The 22,928-nt window shown below is 36.1% G+C and overlaps 1 protein-coding gene across 1 annotated transcript in view; it reads right to left on the bottom strand.

Moving 5' to 3' along the window:
* Positions 1-9,868: 9,868 nt before the first annotated feature.
* LOC125838451 (transcription factor Pur-alpha 1) overlaps positions 9,869-22,928 on the bottom strand; it is a 631,298-nt gene continuing 618,238 nt past the window's right edge. The window contains exon 6 of the mRNA XM_049517502.1: positions 9,869-9,880. The gene's annotated coding sequence lies outside the window, so the exon portion shown is untranslated. The remainder of the gene's footprint in view (positions 9,881-22,928) is intronic.

Below are 22,928 nucleotides of genomic sequence, written 5' to 3'. Positions count from 1 at the left end.
GAATTTATATTCTTTATGGTCAAGACAAAAGAAATTGGAAATGCATTAATACCATATTTGATATTTGAAAAGGACATTAAAACAAGGTTAAGAAGTTGATGTCTAGAAACATCAGAAATACACACCAAAGCCTTTCAAATCCATCTTCATCTATTTCAACAGGTTTTCATTTCCAGCAAACAATTTTCTCTAACTTAGTACTTAAATGTCCTTATTTTCATGATTCTTTTTACTTTAAACAAACTCTTTTTCTTTTTTACTCCTTCGATGAATAAAACCTTTGGGTGTTACAAAGATAATAAGCAATGACTCGAATAGAAATATGAAAAGAAACAGTGTAATATATTATCAAACCATAAGCAAAACAAAACAATTGAAGTAACAAAAGAAGATGAGTTCGTGAACATGTGATTAGTACTTTACAAGCTTGATGTGTCTCTGTTAAATTATTTTGCTTAACTTGCTCATAGACAAGCTAAATAAGCAAAAATAGAGGTGTTCTATTGCTGTACCTGCTCATTGACAAGTTGAAAATTAGTGTCTTCTAATGTATAATTACAATCTTAATTTGTCTTTCTTATTTCTGTACCTACTCATTGACAAGATAAAAATGAGAAAAATCAGAGGTGTTCTATTGTTATTAGTTTCTTCTAGTGTATAATAGTAAGCTTGATGCATCTCCTTTAGTTTCTGTTGCTGAACTTGCACATAGACAACCTACATAGGAGAAAAACAAGAGGTGTTCTAGTGTTCTTAGTTTCTTCTTATGTATAAATTAGTTAGATTGTAGCTTAGACTTTAGTTGTTTCATACTTTTTGACTAAAGGTGTTATGTGATTTCTATAAACAAATTATTTCTACTTCATTGAGATGAGGGCTTGTTCTCTGTATATTTTCTTTTAATGCTTAAAGGATTGAGGTAATTATGTGTTTAGTCTTTTACCTTCTTTCATTATAATTGATTGTATCTTTTCTCAAGTAAATTTGGATTGGTAAAATTTTAGGTGTTTAAGTTCCTTTATTGAGCTGTGTTATTTATTCTGGTTTCTCTGATCTTAACTTTTCACTCTCTCAGCATCTTGCTTCTACTATGGATCCTATGTAGGGATGGAAAAATGGGTAATTTATATGGGTACCCATTCAAATTATCCATCTTAAATGAGTTGGGTACCCAATTGATGATGGACCCCTGTTTTCTAACAAACTTTTCTTCATCTTCTATGGCTTTATATTTTTTCTTTCGTATCTCTGTTTTAAATTTTTAGCTAAGTAATTCGACTTTCCATTTAGTGGCTCTTATTTTCTTCCAAAGACTACGAGATTTACGATTCATATTTTTACATTCAAGCTTTCTTTTTATTTACTACCTCTCAATTCTTATTATATTTTAAGAGTATGCGCTAGTTTTTTTCAAGAGAGTTTCTAGTAGAAATTATTTGTTTTCCTTTATTTTAATATATGGTAACTTAGAGGTTATCATTATCGGGTCGTTGCAGTTATTAGGAAAATGGTAGATTCACTACTAAATATGAAGTACTTGTGTTTACATGCTCTGAAGTGATAGAGGTGAGCAGAAGTGGGCGCTTCAGGAGTGGAAGGGCAAAGTAATCACAAGCACAAGATTATTAGAAGTGTAGACTTTTTTGTTTTAATAGTTAAAGTTGTAATCTTTTTAGAAAAAAGAGTATGACGAGCAGAAGCGCACTTTAGTTGTTGTGTTTTCTTCTTCTTTTCTTCATCTTGTCACTACCTTGACAATTTCTTTTTTTGTTCAACTCTTGGTTGTAGTCCTAGAACTTAACATTGTTTTTCTAGGTTGTTTGCTGCACTATTTTTTTTTCATTCATCTTGCTTTTCTCATTTAATAAATTAACAAAGCTCCATTAGGCAATTTTTTATAATTTGGTTTCCCTTCTTAACATCAATCATAAAAATAACATAGACGACCAATTGCATAAAACATCATATCTTAAGAGTTTTGAGGCAAGTACCTACTTCAAAGTCAGTAACTATGGAACTTTTTACCTTATTCTTTTATGTATCATGATAATTATTGAGCAACTTGAAAGTAGTTGATCCAGTTTTCTTTAGTAAGTTCTATAGAACTAGTAAAGTAGTTGAACCAGTTTTGCAAGATGTTATACTTTAGAGCAATGAAGATGATACAAATTTAAGAAATTGGAACTCTTCATTTTTTTTAGTTTAATGCTTCAGATGTTGCTTACTTTGAGAATTTATTGTGTGCTCTTTACAGGGTCAGATCATCGGTTCACTTATAAAATATGTTACTCTTTGTAATGTGAAAACTGAAATCCTCTTTGTAAGTACTTGCCATTAGGTTAGTTAAAGTTGCACATCATTGAGCCTTTGCATTTTGCATAAAACATTTGTTATGAAGCTTGTGTATCATCTAGGTTGTCAAGAAAGTAGCTCCCTTGATGCTTAAATTAAATTCAGGACATTGGCAAAATTTTATACGTCCTTGACCATTGCAGGTGCATTAAACTATTGTGTTTCATCAACACGTTGTTGACCTTGCAATGACGATAAGTGTAATATCAGACGCTAGATTTTCACACTCGCTTGGACTTTTGAAATTTCTAGACCTTACACTTGTAAAATATTGACTTTGCTCCATTTCTAGATGTTTTAAATCAGGATGAAGCTCATCTTTCCTCTATGGACTTCACAGAAACTGGAGCTGGGATTGCTTCCACCAACTACTAAACTTGGCACTTTCCATACATGAGAATTGTTTGTCAAGGAACTCGGAAGAGCCTAGGCAACTGGATAAGCTAATAAGACTTTTATTCTTCTTTTTTATATTATTTGATAGAGGATGTTGGTTTTCTCCTTCTTTTTTCTGTAAAGTAGTTCTGTAAAAAAATAACTTTATTGATGTATTATGGTGTGTACCATTATCCATATATGAATGAAAGAAGATTTTTATAATTTTTTTTATATATATTTGATTACTACATTAAAAACTATATAATAATAGGGACCACAATTTACTGGTCCTAAAAAACCCAGTGAACTGCTGGTTGATAATTTATAAGCACCAATATATCTTATATGTAAGGACAAGTAAATGTAGTCCCAAAAGTATTTTTTGGACAAGTTTTTTGATAATAAGGACCAGAAACACAGTCCTAAAAAATAATTATAGGACTAGATTTCTTAGAATAGGGACCATAATTATAGTCCTTAAAAACACTTTAACGACCAATTTTATACCAGTGGTAAAATAATTTAAGGACTAGATAAAATATCCGGTCCTTAATGACCTTTAGCGACGAAGGCTATAGGGATGAGGTGGAGACCAGATTTTCTGGTCTCCATTGACCTTTAGGGACCAAAATCTCACTTTTAGGGACCATATTTCCCTTCTCTACTGAGTGTTTTTCTTGTAGTGGGTGTTGATGAGTCCACAATTTGGACTCATTTAGGTCTTTATTTTAATAGATTTAGTGTCCTAAAATGCATATTTTGTCCTAATAATTGATGTAAATCCTTCAATTTTAGGTATTTGGATGAAAAGACAAAGCATGGACACCATTGAGTAAAAAGGAAAAGGCAGCTCAAAGAACTAAGTAAAGAAAGCCTGAGGATCGCCTAAACCATTGGGCGAGTCGCCTAATGTCCATTGTCTCGGTTAATGTTCTAGTGTGCCAAGCCCTGAAGGAGAAAATCAAGTCGGCGATTGAAAGGAGTAGTCGGCGAGTCGCCGAATGGTTAGGCGATGTAGTGCTAGATCGCCCAAAGTTACAGAACTCAAATATATTGAAAGCTAAAGCATAAAGGTGATGGAATGGACCAAAGGGTGGATCGTCGAGTAGATCGACGATCCCGACTAACTGTGTCGAATGGTCCTTCGCAGCACAATTTTCGGCGACAATAAATACTTATTTGAATTTTTGGTTTTGCATCAAAATTTTATCGAATTTTATGCAATTTTAGAATATAAAATTTTATTATTTAGCTTTTGAAGTGGAGCGCTTAGAACTGAGTTTTTGGAGACACTTTTCCTTAGCTTTGAAGATTTGAAGATTTCCATTCCTAAGAAATTGGAAGTGGGTGTTGAAGATTCTTCATCATAGACATTTGAAAAGATAAAATTAATCGTACCCAGTTTATGGAAACACGATTTTGTATCGATTTCTACCTCTTTACTATGTCTAGCTAAAACCCCAATTCTTGGGGTGTGATTATGTGATTATGGGTTGATATAATTGTTGGGTATTGTTAATTTATAGTTTATTTGTTGTTTAAAAGTGATTTCATTCTCTACTCGTGGTTGAACTTAATGGGTTGTAGTTGGAAATACAATCTTAACTTCGTATTTTTGGCTTGCTAGAGAGAGAGAGAGAGGTTTTAAAATCAAAATTATTGATTCAATGGTTTGTGGTTATTGGGTTGTCGTGGGTTCAGCTCGAGAGAGTGAATCCTAAACCCTCTTCCACATATTCAGCTCAAGATAGTGAATGGACTAAAGTGTGGTTGTGCTTAAATGCTGCTTATTGGTGTTCGAGAGAAACCAATTTGATTCGGGGTAAATTGTTTGAGAGAAAATTTATCCCTACTAAAGTCTAGCTTATTAACTGATTTACAACGATCTACTATTAATTACAATTATCTGGTTGTTTACCTTAGCCGATAATCCTATCACATCCCACTAATCCCGTCTCCATATTCGTATTTTCATATTATTTTCCATTTTAGTTGATAATTAACTACAAACCCCCCTTGATAGTTGCTACCTGTGTCACCCTAAACTTGAATTATGTTTTTCTTCGTAAATCTTTTTAGCTATGATTGACTTGAGTATATTTTTACTTTTCGATTGATTCTCAATTACAAACCACTTCCTTGGGACTCGACCTCAACTCACTAGTTGGGTTATATTACTAACTATCAATCATTAACGCTTGTTATTGGATGAAGTGTCTTTGAAACGTTATTAATCAATAACATACCTTGACCTTATCCATAGCCATCACTCATAGACAAGGAGACATACATGTTCATAACTTGTAATAAGTAAAATCACTCATAGTAACAATCCATATCATGCATACATAAGTTCACATATCTTCATAGCATAAGGAAACCACACTATAACCCCCTTCGTAAGTCTACTTGTGCAATGTATAAGTCGCGTCACATACCCCCACTCACACTAACTAAATCTCATTAAGAAGTCATAAGCATAGTCCCTGTTCATATTCATGTTCATGTTCATAATTCATAATAAAGCATGCATAACTCATAATCATCATGTCATAATGAAACCTACAATGCCAGCTTTTAAAGCCTACTTGTGCAATGCATGAATGAAGTCCCATATCCCCATTCACACTAAGTAGAACCTCTGAAGGGACTATAGTAAATAACTAATGTTCTTGTTCGAGAAATCCAGGGGTTATTGGAATGTTAGCCTGTATCAAACTTCACTTACCACAACCGAACTCAGGTAAAACTTGAGTAGAGAAGCTTTTCATGGAATGCACATTTTTAATCTTTTAGTTTGTTCTTGTATATATCATTATGGTTGTAGATTTTCTATTGGATTCATAAAGTTAAATTAATTGAAAGGAAAAAGGGAAGACAGATTGAAAACTAGACGCACTTGGCGAGACTGATAAGATTGTTTATTTTTTGAGTGGAGTGAATATAAATAACAAGATCAGTTGATTGGATTTGATATGATTTGACAATTGATGGTTTGCGTTCTGTAGAGTGTAAGATTGATGTACTTTTCATTGAAATTTGGATTACTTCTTCTCATTTACCTGTTAGCTTCCAGCTTCTTGTGTGCAACATTTGGCTTTTCCTGATAGTGTCTTGTCTTGTGTGTCTTTTATGCAACTGTTCATGATACTTCAAAAAGTGGCATAATGCATGGTTTCTAGCCAAAATGTCCCTTTTAAAGCATGTTTTGCATGGTCATCATACTTAGTACTTAATTGTGCTAATTCCATATTTCTCTATTTTCTACTAGTGTAGGTTCCGGAAAGTGAGCGGGTTCTATAGTAAGCTTGGAACTTGAAGTTCTTCCAAGATCTTGTGGTATGTCCTCATATGTCGAGGACAAGACTTTTCTATTCTAATTTTATGATAAGGTTCTTGTAATAGACTTAATAGACTTCTTTTGATTGTAAAGGGCCGTGTCCCTACTTATGTTTTGTGATTGTGTCTAAGATGGCCATGTGAGACTTAGACTTCAGCTGTGTGTTTTTAAAGTTGTTTTAATGAAGCTTGAATGTTTGGATGTAAATAAGTTTTTAATTCCGCACTATTATGATTATTGAATGCAATGAATGACTATGTGGACCATATGAGCTACATGGAATCCGGTGTCATGTAACCCCACACCAAAAGAGTGTGTCCTACTTGCCTAAGGTAGAACTAACATATTAAGCTTTTAGGTGGATCCACTAGCTAAATACATATGTGGGCACGTAGTTATGGGATAGGTAGATTGCTTCTAGAAACCTGACCTATTGTATTGACGGAGGAGCTTCCATATCATAAGATCATGCGTAGAAGACCCGGCCTATTGTATTGACATGAAGGCCTCTACCTCATTTTCCATATCTACACGGTGCTAAGCTTTTTTCCCCGAAATTATACATTATTAGTCTTGAATTGCATTTACATGTGTGAAGGAACACTTTGCCCTTCATTCAATACAACTCATAAAGTAGCTCATAGATTCAATTAGGTGAGAATGGAGTTTCAACCTTAGAATCATCATTAGTATGTGAGAATAACTTTCAGACAAAGATCATGCGTTCTCATTAGAATGGACTTTCAATCAACACAGTAGGATCATCATGGTCATGTACATTTCATGCATAATAATGTTTAAAGGTGCATATGAGAACTATACTTTCAATTAACACCATTGATAGACCATAATCATGTTTATGCGTGGAGTGTGTGTGTGTAATTGTCCTTGCAATGACACCACAACAACAATATCATCATAGACACTTCCCTTCAAAGTGTTCACAAGCATGTACATAATATCACAATCATGCTACACCAAATATCTTGCATTCAACGGTCATATTGAGTCAACACATCTAGCATTCAATACATGGAACATAGATACAACCATGACTCAAGTAATATATTCACTTCATGCATAAACTCATGTGATCATATTATAAGTCATGTGGGTGAAGTCTATTCACAATAGGACCATAAACAAATCAACATACGTAATGGCTTCCTTCTTGAGGCCTTAACATCCTTAGTTTATTCACTTGAGCTTTTACTCTTAATGCCCTAGTAGTCATCTTCATGATACAAGGCTTCCTCTCAAGCAATGCCTCACATGATCATCAAGTATACCTAATTCTCAAGGTCATCTAACCACATGCCTCATTCTTGATCAATTATAGTCATATAGAAACATATAAACTCAATATTTAAAAGCAACTTTAAAAGGAATCCATGGGGTTGAGTTGAAACCCTAGCTAATTGAGTTTTCTAGAATTGAGATAAAAGCTTTTGAAAGGGCTCCTTGGGTAATAGGTTGACAAGGATGAAAACTCCCATATTGAAAAGCTCCCTCCTTCAAGCTCTAACTTGAACTCTTTCTTTGTTCTTCAATGGAGGTTCAATAGGGAAGATTGTTGGAGAGGAGGGGTGGTTATGTTTTGATTTGGGGTTTTGAGATATAATGAATTAATTATGGGTTTAATGATATAGAATAGTTTATATATATTTATAATTAGTATATTAAACGACCCCTACTCAAAAAAACATAAAAATGAATTACCTAAACTAACCCACCTTAGACCGAATCTTGGACAGAATTACAGGTGTCATTGATGCCCCTTGACATATGGACCGCAGGTGGAGTGACGCCCCGTCCTGTAGTTCTGAAGGTGGGGTCTGTAACTCTTCATTTTGGGGTCTGACCCACAAACCCCCACCAACGGGGTATGGATCAACCTAGTGGCTGTAAGTGCCATCCGTAGGTTGCCCTATTTGGGTAACTTTTTGGTTTTAGGCTAGCTTGAGGGTTTAAACTCTAGAGTCACCCTCAAGGACCCTTGGTTTGTCTTTGGGGGGTCGTACCTTGACGTTTAACCACTAGAATCTACAACCTAGGCTCGGGGAACCATTTTACACTTCCAAACCTCCCACCAAACTCAAAAATAAACTTGATAGGCTCTAGCTTGGTCTTACTAGTTTTTATGGTTGTTACACATAGCTTTGAAGGGCAAATTATGAGGGTTTGTACATGTTGATAATAATTGTGTATGAGCTTATGATTCACTTAGAAAGTGAAGATCCTATGATTATTGTGTAATTGTGGTATTGTTGAAAGATCATTCTCCCCATACCCTTACACATGACTATGCATAAAATGTCTATGACTGTGATAATGTTGTTTTGTTGATTGAAAGACTATTCTCATGAACACACTATGAACATGATGTGAAAGGTTTACTCACATATTATTAATTCTAAGGTTGCAAGGCCATTTTCACCTAATGAATCTATGAGCTATCATGATACCTTGTTGCTTTGAGTTCTAGGGCATTCTTTAATGAACATGAGCACAAGCAAAGACTTAACATGAACATTAAAGGTAATTATGCTTTGCACCGAGTTGATATGAATATTAGATGGAAGCTTTTACTCCAGTTAGTCCGGCTTCTCAATGGGTTTCTTTTACGCCAGTAAGTGGGTTCCCAAAATAGTTATCTCATGAGATGGAAATCTTTTACGCTAGTCAGTACAGGTTTCTAGTAGCAATCTCATTATCCCGTAACTATGTGTGCACTTAGGTCTTAGCTGGTGGATCCACCTAAAAGCTTACACATTATTTCTAGCTTAGGCAGGTAGGACACCTCTTTTTGGTGTAGGGGCATGATACTAGATTCCATGTTGCCCACATGGTCTATGTTGGTTAAAGTTATTTTCCCTTCATGACAAGAATATGAATACGACAAGAACATGAATATGAACTATACTTATGACTTCTCAAGTAGTTCTACTTAGTGTGAGTGGGGGTATGAGACTTCACTTATGCATTGCGTAAGTAGGCTTTGGAAAGAGGTTATAGTGTCGTTTTCTTATGCTATGAAGATATATGAATTTATGCATGTATGATATGTATTTTTGCTATGAGTGGATTTCCTTGTTACAAGTTAGTGAGCATGTATGTTTCCTTGTCTATAAGTGTTGGCTATGGATGAGGTCAAGGTACGTTATGCATGATTACGGTGATCTAAAGGTGGTACTTAGCATAGATAGGAGTATGGGACCTTGTCTATGCATTGCACACACATAGCTTAGGATTGCTTATGAGACAATTTGACTATGTATTTACATCAATATGCATGATGATTCTTAAAGTTGGCAAAATGCATGCTTTCAGTTAAATGTCCGTTTTTGCACGTGTAAGGGATTTTCTGCATGGCTTTCATACTTAGTACATTTTGGTACTAACACGTATTTTCTATAAGTGTAGGGCCCCGTTGTTGAGGTGTGCTTCCTTCTTGAGTAAAAGCTTGGATTGACTATTCTCCACGTTTTCGGCGAGTCCTCATGGTTCGAGGACAAAGCTTATTCATTTCTAGTTTCTTCTTACATATTTGTTTGAGACTATGCTATAAACGGTTTTGACCCTCATTGATTCTCGATTGTATTAGATGGTTAATGAGACAATGTATAGACTACTATTTAGATTTTATGAAAAGACTTTGATTGTAAAAAGTTTTAATTCTGCATCATTTCTATTACTTATGTTTATGATTATGCTAAGGGCATGTATGAGACCCCTTCGGGGTCGAGTACGCCGTGTTACATCTAAGGGGTACCCCTGGATCATGACACATTTTTCCTTGACTTAGACAACCTATATAAGGATTTTAGACCCCTAAACACACTCAATTAATTCATTCTCTCAATTACCAAAAAGAAAACTCAAATCCCCTCGAAAATATTCTCTCTCTTGAAGTTGGAAGAAGAAGAAGATTAAAGTTAGGTCAAGATCAAGTCTCCCAATCATGAAGCTTTTGTGGGATTTGTGACTAAAGTTTTCCCTGATGACATACCTGGTATTCCTCTCGAAAGGGAAATAGATTTTGGAATTGACCTTCTCCCGGATACACAACCTATTTCTATTCCTCCTTATAGAATGTCTCCGGTGGAACATAAGGAGTTGACGGATCAATTGAGGGATTTGTTGGATAAGGGTTTCATCCGACCTAGTATCTCTCCATGGGGTGCTCCAATATTGTTTGTTAGGAAGAAGGATGGATCACTCCGTATGTGTATTTATTAGCGACAATTGAACAAGGTGACCATTAAGAAAAAGTATCCTTTTTCGAGAATAGATGATTTATTTGATCAACTTCATGGGGAAAGTTATTTCTCTAATTTGATATCTAGTCGGGTTATCGCCAATTGAGGGTGAAAGAGGAAAATAATCCAAAGACGGCTTTTAGAACCCTATATGGTTGGTATGAGTTTTTGGTTATGTCCTTTTGTTTGATTAATGCTCCAGCAGCCTTCATGGACTTGATCAATTGGGTGTTTAGACAATACCTTGGTATATTCGTGATTGTGTTTATCTATGATATTTTGATCTAATCAAGAAGAGAGAATGAACATATTGATCATTTGAGGATTGTATTGCAAATTCTCAAGGACCAACAACCTTATTCAAAGTTTAGCAAATGTAAATTTCGGTTAAGGTCTGTGGCTTTCTTAGGACATATTTTTCAAGCAAAGGTATTGAGGTGGATCCGATTAAGATGGATGCGGTCAAGAGTTGGCTTAGACCTCTATCACCGACAGACATTCGAAGGTTCTTGGGTTTGGCCGGTTATTATAGAAGGTTTGTTGATGGGTTTTCATGCATTGTTTCCCCTTTGACGACTTTTACTCAAAATAAGGCCAAGTTTATATGGTCGGATGATAGTGAGAAATGTTTCCAAGAGTTGAAAGATAGACTTACTTCCGCACTAGTATTGACTTTACCGGAATATATGTATGGTTTTGTGGTTTATTATGACGCCTCTAGAGTTGGGTTGGGATGTGTGCTTATGCAAATTGGTAAGGTGGTTCTCTATGACTCAAGGAAACTAAAGGTTCATGAGAAGAACTATCCTACCCACTGATTAGAGTTTCAAGCACATCTCATCTAATTCTAGGTGCAACGATAGTTAGTTAGTATAAAACCCAACGAAAGGTTGGTGTTGAACCCACAGGGAGCAGTATGTGTTCAAATTAAATTAGGAAGTTCGAACGTGGTCTAATTAGCTATAGGAATAGAAATTGTTGAAAAATACATGTAAGCAAGTCTAAAGGGGGTGACACTAATGTCAGATGGGGAGTTTTGGTTTGCAATTATCAACTACGACACAATCAAATGATAAGGATATAACAATATAGAGAGGAATTCTCGGGATGTGATCGATTATTGGCGAATTTCACTATATGGGTAATTGAAACTACTAAAAAATAGCTAAATATCAGTAGGTAGGCTAGACTATCAGTGGAATAGTTTCTCTCGAACAACTATCTCGAATCAAGTGATTTCATTCGAACATCAACAAGAATATCATATAGGAACAACCCACAGCTTAATTCATCTAATATTTTGAGCTACATAGGTAGGATTGGGTTTAGGATTCACTCTCTCGAGCTAAGCCCATATCACCCCAATACCTACAATCATTAACTGAAAGCTTTGGTTCCAAAACCCCTCTCTCTCGCTAGCTAAGAACACTTAATTAGAACTGCATTTGCAACTAAAATTCATATATTAAAACACAACTATCAATTATAACCCACTTCAATTAAGCATTTAAATAATTAATTAACAATACCCATAAGCTAGTTCAACCCATAATCACATGATCACGCCCCATGAATTGGGGTTTTTGGAAATCATCATAAAAAGGTAAAAACGATTACCAACTCGATTAGCCATCAGTTTGGTAATAGTCTCCAAGCCTTTACAATGTTCCAAAAATTGTTAAGTTCCAAAAACAAAGAAGAAATCCTCAGTAATTCTACAATAAGCACTTCAAACATAGAGAAAACTCTACTCTAAAAATGGGAACTGTAGTATCTAAGAGAGAATTGTAATATTCGGGTCACCACTCTTGAGAACTCCTTTTACAAATCAATATATAGTTTCCCAATATTTGGCCTGAAAGTCCAATCGGCGATTAAGTCAGGCTCGAAGAGTGGTTCTGCGATCCGCCGTTTGCTCTCTTCATTCACCAAATCACATTGGTTTGCAACATCTCAAGTTCTGTAACTTTGGGCGATGAAGTGTGTTGTCGCAGAACAGATAGGTGATTCGCCGACTGCCCATTTTTGTTGCCGAATTGGATTCTTCCCCCAGGGCTTGTATACCGGAACATTAAGCGAGCTGAAGAGCCACTCGGTTGTTCACCAAGTGGTCTTGGCGATCACCAGGAACCCCTTTTCTCCACTTCTTCAGCTTGTTTTGCTCATTTTTGCCTAGTATATTCCTTGCCTTGCTCCTTAGCTCATATAACTGAAAATCAATACTTTAACATTAGTTTATAGCATAGATTAGGCATTTGAGGACACTAAAACTATCAAAACAAATCCCTAAATGAGCCCAAAATTCTCACACTCAATAAGACGAACACATGCATGATTTCACCCATAGGTTTGCCTATACTTTCCAATCAACATTTGTTTCAGCTCACTTAAGATGACAAAGGTCCTTTTTTAAGGCTTGTAATGGGGCTGAGTGCAAAGATGTGATAATTTAGGCTTAGTGGCTTCTTCGTTCATGAAGTATGGCCTGGAAATCATTATTTCTCTTTCTCTTTCATATTCACATGTCTTCCAAACTCCACCCCATTATTCAACTAGCCATGAATCACCATGTCACGACCCGGGAGCACCCCCTAGTCGTAACCGGCGTACTCGACCTCGAAGAGGTCTAATACAAGCCTCTTAGCATTCATTCATTGCATAGACACCAAAACCATAAGGAATTAAAAACTTTCTTCACACACGAAGATACTTTCAATAAATAGCAAGCGGAAGACTTTCTAGACTTTATACAATATGTCTCAAAACCATCTAATACCTGAATATAACATTGGGACTAAGCCCACTCAAAACTTAAGCAAATACTAGAGAGACATAAAAAAAAGAACATGTTGGTTATTGCCCTCGAATCTATGAGGACTCACCAAGTCTTCATCTTCAACTCTTAAAAACCTAACAAGTAGCCATGACATATCACCATCTCCAAATCCCTACACTTTAGTCAAAAAGCGAAAGAAAGGGGTTAGCACAATTAAGTACTAAGTATGGAGACCATGCAAGAAAATATGCACAACGGACATTTACAAGAAATGTATGCTTTCATATCCTTTGATAAAACGTTTCCGTTACAAGTATAAGAGACATAATACAAGTCAACATTAACATATAAGACCATAGCTAACCATACATATACTTAACATAAATCCATATACAACCCATGCTTAACTTTAGAAGGACACATGTCATTTTATTACCATAGGACCTCTACCTAATATAACCTTAAGACACACTTGAGTGAGACAAGAAGTGACCGCCCACACAATCCTCTTCAAGCACACTTAAGTGTTCCCCAAGATTACCTTAGATAAGGACTTTCTAGGCAAAGTGCATAATCATACCCGATAGATAGCATATTAATGAGATGATATGTATAATGATGCTTACATAAAATAAATCATATTTAGTGGGGCGTAGTACATGTGTGTTGAGTGACCATCAATATAGTATTTCCAAGGCCTACCACCCCCTTGGAGAGGCGAAAGAGGTACAAACCCCTCAATGTGGTTACCCGGGCCTACCACCCCCCGAGCTAGGGACCAAGGTACAAACCCCTCGATATGGTTATACGGGCCTACTACCCCCCGTACTAGGCAACCAAGGTACCAACCCCTCGATATGGTTATACGGGCCTACTGCCCCCCGTACTAGGCAACCAAGGTACCAACCCCTCGATACGGTTATACGGGCCTACTACCCCCCGTACTAGGCAACCAAGGTACCAACCCCTCGATACGGTTATACGGGCCTACTACCCCCCGTACTAGGCAACCAAGGTACCAACCCCTCGATACGGTTATACGGGCCTACTACCCCCCGTACTAGGCTTGGTCGACTCACAACACTATATTGAGAAAATCATATACATGTATCCCTTTCATCATCATTTCAATAATTATATAATCATCCGACTCATAGGATGTACATTGGACCTTCCATTTCCTATGAATTCTATAAATGGCATTTTATCAAACACATGGTGGGCTATTGTTCATGTAGATAAAATCATGTCTTTCAAGAGTACTAAGTCCAACCAATTCCGAAATACATATAAATCAGCCCACCAATAACATACATATATATATCAACCTTCATAATTTGATCATGGAAGCATTAAAACCATAAACATCACATAATAATTCCATTTCATGATAATATGCAAAAATAGACCCTAATAGAATGTGTAGTAGTAATTCCATAATTCAAGAGTTCATAAATGATCATAAGGACCCATATTTCGTATCCATAACAGTTAAATTAGAATTTTACATAAACATAAAAGTTGTAGGTATACGAGTTAGCTTTCCAAATCATATTTATTCACCGCAAACTAAGTTCTAGAGTAAGAGATATGCCTAAAATACCAAACACTATCCAGCTCAAAAATAGGTTTCGTCACTTACATCCGAAAGGAATGCCATATCCTATCGATTCATATTCAACAAAGCTTCTAATGTATCAAGAAGAGGCACCTAAGTCTACCAAGTCAAGACACACATCACATTATAAAGATCCTTCACATTCCATCATCGTCACATATGAACAATAATAGAGGACACACTTTCAATCACAATACAATAACACTTTAAACAAGATCACCTTGAGATCACATGAACACCTTTATATTCACAACATGATTGCCTTTACTTCATTTGATTCTCATTCAAGTCCTTCAAATCCCATTCACATATATGATATCATGTCAACACTTCAATTCCTCATATAATGCCTCCAAGGCCATAAACACAATACATTCAATAAGTAAACACCTCCACCATAAGTGGATCACACATCAATCTATCACAATTCTATATCAATTCTACCTTAACAATGAAGTTAGGTCCACTTACCCTTTTTCCCAAGCCACAATCACCATTCCTCAACTCTCCAACAATTCACAATAGATAAGCATAGATTATAATAGAAATCAACTATTCAACTATACAAACTAAGCTAAGCATAAGCCCATAATCAACATGAAGACCAATTCACAATTTTGCCCATTCAAGGCTAACATCCACATCCTTCAATTCAATAACAATTCTTAACAAATCAACATAGATAAATACATACATGAACAGCCCACAACAATTTACACAATAATCGTCCATCAAATTACACAAAATCAATACACCCACTTTAGGCCAAATTTAGAGAATTTGTAAAGGCATGGGTTCATGAAGATTTCTTTCCTAAAACCATCAATAATCATTTATAACAACATAAAACATCATTGGAAATCATTTAATGCAAGGACCCATGCTTAGAATTCGAAATAGGATTTTGGTGTATTTGAAAGACCTTGAAAACCTTTTGATTAGGCTCCTTGAAAGAAAGAATGATCAAGGATAAAGGATCCCCATACCTTTATCTTCAAGAACCAAACGAAATTGGTGAAGAAATCAATAGCCACCATCCACCCTAGCTCCATCTTTCACCTTGAGCTTCCTTGGGGTTTTGAGAGAGTTTTTGAGAGAGGGAAATGTTTTTAGGGATGGGAATTGGATTATGGTATCTAGGAAATAATATAAGTCCTTTGAAAAAAAAGGTCCAACACTTAGAAAAGAAAATGAGGCGGGTGAACAGTAACCCCGCATACTGGAAATTGCCATTTCCTACCGGACAGATTTTACGAAAATGGGCATAACTTCTTCGTTCGAACTCCGAATGAGGTGAAACGAAGTGCGTTAGGTAGCTAACTCAAAGAGCTTTCCATGCATATATTATTGGCCACCCAAATAATTTGTGTGCTAGGAGATATGACCCTCCAAAGTAGACCCTCGAAAAAGGCTTCACTTGGAAATTTCGGATTTTGATACGGTTGCTCTAAAATTTGGGTTAGACCCATTTCCCACTCAATTTGACCCCCTAAACAAGAATATGAAGTCGGATTTTCGAAAAACGAAATGGACCTTTTAATACACAGCTAAACAAGTTTCCGGTAACTTCCGAAGCACATTTTTAAGAACTTTTTGGGTCAAATTCAATTATAACCATTTCATTAAGTTCTCGACTCCAAACTCACATGTGAGGCTCTAGTTTCACTCTATCATTTTCCGGGTCGTTATACACCAGATACCCCATTTTTTACTATGTTCACACACTTCATTTCACAATTCTTGCTGTTTTTAAATCTTTTTCTTTCTCTGATTTGTCTCTTTTTTTTAAAATGGAGGAGTTCCATCTTTTTCAAAACAATCCTTCAAAGGGAGAATTTTTTACACTTCTTGATTTGCTTTCTTTTTTACCACACCCCAACTTAGGCTTTTCGCCTAAGTTGGCTATTCAAACATACCAATGCATCATGAAGATTATAGGTGATGTGATAAAGAGGTCAAAGTTGTTCAAGTTTCTTCCAAGAAAAGGATAGGCTCAAAAGGGTGCAAATCTAGGTTTACACATCTCACAAGGTTGGCCACCAAGAGGTATATTGTAAAATTTGGTTGACTTTTAAAAATTCTTGCCTAAGTTTCAATTGTTCACTTCACTCAATCAACCGTACCAATAGGGAATGTTCTAGTTGTCATAAAAATAATGTTCAAGACGACCTCACCACACAAGGAATTGGTACCAATATCAAACAAGACTCCACACTTTCTAGCTAGCATGCAATGTTAATTACAAGAGATTCATTCTGTAACACCTCGAAAACTAGTAGACCAAACTAAAGCCACGAGCTAGGGTTATAAGGTATGATATATGTGATTAGAGTCGTGGAAAAGATTCACTTTACTGATGCAAAGATCAATTGTGCAGTTAAAGATTCAAGTTGTGACACACCGTTATCAAAGAATCTCATGCTCACAATACTTGCTTAAAATGCAAGTTCAAGATCAACAAAATTGTTCAAATGCCCTCACACAAAGAAAGATTCCATATTCATACAATGGTTCACAATTAAAGTTTTGGAATCAAATGCAACGCTCACACTCAAAAAGAGGAACACAATGCATAATTTTACCCATAGGTTTGCCCGTATTTTCCAATCGGCCTTCGTTTCAACTCACTCAAGATCAAAATGGTTTTTCCAAGGCTTGTAATGGGGCAGAGTTCAAAGGTATGGTGATTTAGGCTCAGTGACTTTCATCCTCATGGAATGTGGTGCTCACAACACTTCCTTTCCTCTTCCTTCATCTTTTTCTTTAGTGCTCATAAGTCATCCTATTATTCACTTCCCATGGATTGTTCGAGAACTCCATTTCTTTTGTATTTTTTAAAACTTTATTCCACAAATTTTCTTTTTCATTCTTTTTCTTTATTCTCTCCTCTTTTTTTTTTTATTTTTATGTTTGCGTAATCAAGACACAACTTCCAATTCAAGTGTCTACGATCGAACAATGGTAATATTACCCAACCGAATGGGTTGGGGTCGAGTCCTAAGGGAGTGGTTTTGAGAATTAATAGAAAAATAAAATTTAGTTCTCATTAGTCATAGCTATAGATATTATCAAATATAAACATACTAAATCTAAAGGGGGTGACACAAGCGTCAATTATCAATGGGATTATGTATTAATTAACAACTACAAACAGTGAAAATATATGAAAACTAGATAGTGAGACGGGATTCTTGGGATGTGATAGGAATACGGGATTAACTAAACTATCATGTACATGATTTTGATAGTAAATTGTTGTGTATTTGTGACTAGGCTAGACGATAGTGGGGGTAAATTCTCTCTCGAGCAACTTACCCCGAATCGACTCAGTTTCTCTCGAACACTAAGTTGCTGCTTTAAGCACAGCGTCCACCTTAGCCCATCCACTCTCTCTAGCTGAATGTTTGGGAGAAGGACTAGGATTCAATCTGTCGAGCTGAACCCATGTCAACCCAATACCACCGGCTATTAATTTAGTAGTCATAGTTTTACGACCTCTATCTTGAGCAAGCCGAAAACACTAAGATGAAATTGTATTTGCAACTACAACTCCATTAAGTTCATACACAAATACTAAACGAAATCACATTTATACAACAAATAAACCATCAACATGCAAGACTCAACAAATAATCTAACCCTTATTCACAAAATCACACCCTAAGAATTGGGGTTTTAGCTAGACATGTAAAAGAGATAAAAATTTATACCAATATTAGTTTCCATCAACTGGGTATGAAGGATTAAGTCTTAAAACACATCAAGAGTGAAGAATCATCGAGACCCAAGTCCAATTTCTTGGAGTTGAAAACCTTTGAATTTTCTAGGTCTTAGAACAAAGTCTCAAAAACCCTCTACAACATAAACTCTCTAAAAGCAGTAAAAAAATCCAAGAATAATAGTCATATCATTTTTAAGCTAGAAGTTTAAACAAGTATTTATAGTGTTTGAAAATGTGCTCCGAAGGACCCTTCAACGAACTTCAACGAAGTTAGTCAGGATCGCCGATACATTCGGTGAACCGCCGTTTGGTCGATTTCATCACCTTCCTGCTTTAGCCTTTAGCCTCTTTATGTTTTAAGTTGTTGGGCGATATGGTACTGCTTCACAAAACTGTTCGGCGACAAGCCGACTGCTTCATTTCATCGCCAACTTGACCTTTTCCTTCAGTGCTCAGCACACTGGAACAAAAGTCAATTTCCAGGCCGATCGATGACTCGCCAACTAGGCTCGGCGATCTTCAGGCCTTCATTTGTTTGTTCTTTTCAGCTGCCTTGTTCCTTCTTGCCAAGTAGTGTCCATGCTTTGCCGCAAACTTCAAATACCTGAAATTAAGGATTTTTGTCACATATTGAGACTAAATATATATTTCAGGACACTAATTCTATCAAAATATAGCCCTAAATGAGTCCAATTTGTGGACTCATCAACACCCCCAACTTAAACTTTTGCTTGTCCTCAGGTAAAATTCAAGTTCAACAGTTAAAAAGGTTGTCTCAAACAGTGCTACACAAGACTCGATCATGAATGTACTCAACAAGACTCAATTTACTCATGTCTGGATCAACTGTGTACCCAAAGATTCAAGTTGTGACACACCATTACCAAAGATTCTCACGCTCGCAATACTTGCTTCAAATGCAAGTTGAAGCTTAATAAAAGTGTGTGAATGCCCTCACACAAAGGATGATTCCATACTCATACACAATGGTTTAATCATTTAAAGCTCCGAAATCAAATGCAATGCTCACACTCAAAAATAAGAACACTATGCATGCTTTCACCCATAGGTTACCCTGCATTTTCCAATCGATATTTGTTTCAGCTCACTCAAGATAAAAAAAGTCTTTATAGGCTTGTAATGGGCCTGAGTGCAAAGGTATGGTCATTTAGGTTCAGTGATTTTCATCCTCATGAATTGTTGTGCTCACAACACTTCCTTTCCTCTTCCTTCATCATTTTCTTTAGTGCTCATAAGTCATCTTATTATTCACTTTCCATGGATTGTTCGGGAACAACATTTCTTTTGTATTTTTTTTCAACTTTATTCCACAACTTTTCTTTTTCATTCTTTTTCTTTTTCTGTCCTCTTTTTTTTTGGAGGGGTTCCATTTTTCTCAACACCATGAGTTAAAGGAGACTTTCCTTGCACTTCTTGACTTTCCCTTTTCTGTTCACCACACCCCTAACTTAGGATTTTGGCCTAATTTGGCTATTCAATCAACCACAATTCACGAGGATTATGGGTAATGGGTCAAGAAAGGTTATCTTTTCATCAAGTTTTTGCCAAAGAAAGGTAAAGTTCACGGGGTGTTTAAGAGAGGTTCACGCACTCATAAGATAGGCCACAAAAGAGGTATATGTCAAATTGGCTCACACTCTTCGAAGTTGCCTAAGATCATATCAAGAGATAGCCTTACTTAGTCAACCGGACCAACGGGGAAAATTCTAGGTGTTGTCATGCAAGGTTCACACTAAAACAAGACTCCACACTTTCGCTAGTGTGCAACGTTCATCGCAAGAGAATCAATTTGATACATGGATAATCACAATGAGATGCAAAGAGTTCACATATTGTCTATGCAACTTAATTTTGTCTCATCGTAGCCATACATTCATGTTCGTTCAATTATGAGAACTATTCAAATCATCGGTATTGATCAAAACCGAGACTTAAATTTGCTAAAGAACAACCACTGTCAAGTACATACAAGAGGTGGTGAAAATTTAAATTTTTTGAAAGGGTCAAAATCATTTGCAATTAAAATAAAAGGAGCCACAAGCTCAAACATCCACAAGAAGGAGTGCAAAACACAACATTATGATTCATAACCCAACAAGAATATAGCACACAAAGGTGGGCCACACCCCACCACAATTTAAAACAATTTGTCCTCAAATGCAAATAATAAAATATCTAGAATGGAAAGTGAGGAAAGACAGATAGAGAGGTAAAGAGGGGATCATGTCTAAGTGGTCTGGGTATCGGTGCCTGGATCAAGACACATGTGCATTTTCCAAGGAAGCCTGCACAACTGTAACGACCCTAAAAATGAACTAGTGAAACTAGAGCCTCACATGTGAGTTTGGCGTTGAGAACTTGATGAAATGATGAGAAATGACCGTGACGTCCGGAAACTAGTCATTTGAACTAGTGAGTTGTAAGGGTCAACTTTAAATGGTCATATCTTTTAGCTCAAAATGAATTAGGTAGACCTTTACCTATCCAATTAAAGGTCTTTTAGTCCTCTTTCCAATGCCACCAAGTTTGCCCAATTCTGACCTTGGAGTAAAAAGTTATGCCCAAAATATTGAAGCACTGTCAGGCTGAAAAAAAAGGGCGAACTAAGATGGGAAGGGGCAGAATTTTTAAGTTAAGACTTTATGGGTCCTTAGGCCTTTTCCAAAATTGACCCTATGCTATTTTATTCTTTTCCTAGCAACTATAAGACCTTTTTATGACTTAATTCCTTTCATTTAAGTCACTCCTCTTAGAATTTCCAAAATCATTCCCTCTCTTAAATATTTCTCTCTAACTCAAGGAAGAAGAGGAGTTGGAGCTAGGGTTGAAGATTTTGAGTGCTTCTTCTCCAATTTTCGTGGGTTTTCAGCTTAGAGGTATGGGGATCCTTATCCTTGATTATTCTTTCTTTCAAGGAACCCAATCAAAAGGTTTTCAAGGTTTTCAAATACACACAAAAACCTATCTCGATTCTAGCATTGGTTCTTGCATAAAAAGGTTTTAAATGATGATTTATATGGTTATTAATGATTATTAATGGTTTTTAGAAAGAAATCCCCACGAACCCATGTCTTCTCAAATTCTCTAAATTTGGCCTAAAGTGGGTGTATTGATTTTGTGTAATTGATGGACGATTATTGTGTAGATTGTTGTGGACTGTTCATATATGTATTTATCTATGTGGAATTGTTAAGAATTGTTAGGGAATTGAAGGATGTGGGATGTTAGCCTTGAATGGACAAAAATGTGAATTGGTCTTCATGTTGATTATTGGCTTATGCTTAGCTTAGCTTGTATAGTTGAATGTTGTTATTATCATTGTTATTGTATTTTTAATTGTTGGAATAGGAGGATGATGAAGATAGCCATGGAAAGAGGGTAAGTTGATCAAACTTGATAAATATTGTATAATTGGCATGGAATTGAGTATTGTGGCTTTTGGCCTTTGAAAAGGGTGGTAAGATGGCTTGATATTTTAGTATTAATATAATTGTTATTGGTTGGTTTGATCCACCTTTGGTGGAGGTGGTTATTTGTTGTATTATTGTGAATTGAGGCCATGAAGGGCATTATGTGAATGTTATTATATTGTTGTATTATTATACACATATGAGGCTATATGTAAAGTCCTATATGAAGCTATATGTAAAGTTTTATGTGAAGCTATATGTGAAGGTATGATGTGAATGAGTTTTACGTGAAGCTATATGTGAAGGTATGATGTGAATGAGTTTTATGTGGAGCTATATGTGAAGGTATGGTGTGAATGAGTTTTATGTGATTTTGTGATGATCCTATGTAAAGTGGATAGCATTGTGAGTTAAAGTATGACTTCTCATGATGTATATATGAAATGATGTTGGATTATGAAGTATCCTTAAATGAAAATGTTGTGACTTGGTTGGTAGACTAAGGTGTCCCTCCTTGTTACTTAAAGTCTTGAATGTATAAATGTGTGAAGTGGGCAGAACTAAGAAATGGTGCCCTTTCTATAAATGCAAAAAGAGGAATTTTAGGCCAAGACTTGAATCGGCAAAACTAAGAAATGGTGCCCTTTCATAAGTCTAGCTTTCCTAAGTAAATGTAAAACCATGAAATCGGTAGACCTAATGGTGGTAGCCCTTCTCATGTGTGAAATGATGAACCTTGGACCGGTAGACTTAAGGCACCCTTAATGAAAAATCGGTAGGCCTAAGGCACCCTTCCAGGGGGATTTAATGAGCTATCCTTAATGAACCTTGATCGGTAGATCCTTGTGGTGCCCTTCTTGGTAGATGTGCTATGGGTCGGTAGACCTAATGATGGTGCCCTCTCTAGCACATACATGTGAATGAAATTATTTTATGGGAACTAAGGCTAAGCACCGAGTGGATATGGTTAAGATGGTAGCTCTCCCGAGTATGAGGCAAGAGTACAGTGAACATCTTTGGATATCCCCTAAACCATGTGCCTATATGGGATAT

Source organism: Solanum verrucosum, unplaced genomic scaffold (genome assembly GCF_900185275.1).
Source record: "Solanum verrucosum unplaced genomic scaffold, falcon-dt-bn FXZP01000286.1, whole genome shotgun sequence".
Taxonomy (NCBI): Eukaryota; Viridiplantae; Streptophyta; class Magnoliopsida; order Solanales; family Solanaceae; genus Solanum; species Solanum verrucosum.
This window is presented reverse-complemented; position numbering and strand designations above follow the sequence as displayed.